Source organism: Colobus angolensis, unplaced genomic scaffold, assembly GCF_000951035.1.
Source record: "Colobus angolensis palliatus isolate OR3802 unplaced genomic scaffold, Cang.pa_1.0 Scaffold1034, whole genome shotgun sequence".
Lineage (NCBI taxonomy): Eukaryota > Metazoa > Chordata > Mammalia > Primates > Cercopithecidae > Colobus > Colobus angolensis.
In genome coordinates this window covers 13,934-14,671 of record NW_012111298.1, presented here as the reverse complement: position 1 = coordinate 14,671, position 738 = coordinate 13,934, and the positions used below count along the sequence as shown (strand labels likewise).

General features: G+C 49.9%; 1 protein-coding gene across 1 annotated transcript in view; it reads right to left on the bottom strand.

Moving 5' to 3' along the window:
- LOC105512331 (radial spoke head 10 homolog B-like) overlaps positions 1–738 on the bottom strand; it is a 17,795-nt gene that overhangs the window by 6,937 nt on the left and 10,120 nt on the right. The gene's annotated exons all lie outside the window — the stretch shown is intronic.

The window sequence follows — 738 nt, the reverse complement described above, 5'->3', positions numbered from 1 at the left end:
TGTCCATATCAGCAAGAGTTAGTCTGTGGTGATGAAATTTGCAATCTTTTAGAAATCTCCAGAAGTGAAGCTTTGTCATCAGAAAGGTATTATCCTGAGAGTGGTCACATCCCAGGCTGCTATAAAAGCTGTAGGTTCTTCTCAATTCTGTAATATTTCTTAAGACAGCATATTCTACCTGAAAGGAAGAAAGTCATGCGTGGATTAAGAATAAAAGATGGGGCCGGGCGCGGTGGTTCAAGCCTGTAATCCCAGCACTTTGGGAGGCCGAGACGGGCGGATCACGAGGTCAGGAGATCGAGACCATCCTGGCTAATACGGTGAAACCCTGTCTGTACTAAAAAATACAAAAAAAAACTAGCCGGGCGAGGTGGCGGGCGCCTGTAGTCCTAGCTACTTGGGAGCCTGAGACAGGAGAATGGCATAAACCCGGGAGGCGGAGCTTGCAGTGAGCTGAGATCCGGCCACTGCACTCCAGCCCGGGCAACAGAGCAAGACTCCGTCTCAAAAAAAAAAAAGAATAGTAGCCACGCGTGCTGGCTCACGCCTGTCATCCCAGCACCTTGTGAGGCCAAGGCGGGAGGATCGCTTGAGCCTGGGAACTCGAGACCAGCCTGTGCAATATAGTGAGACCGTGTCTCAGCTGAAAATTAAAAATTAAAGAAATTAACCAGGCACAGTGGCGAGTGCCCATATAGTCCCAGCTACTCAGGAAGCTGAGGCGGGAGGATTGCTCGA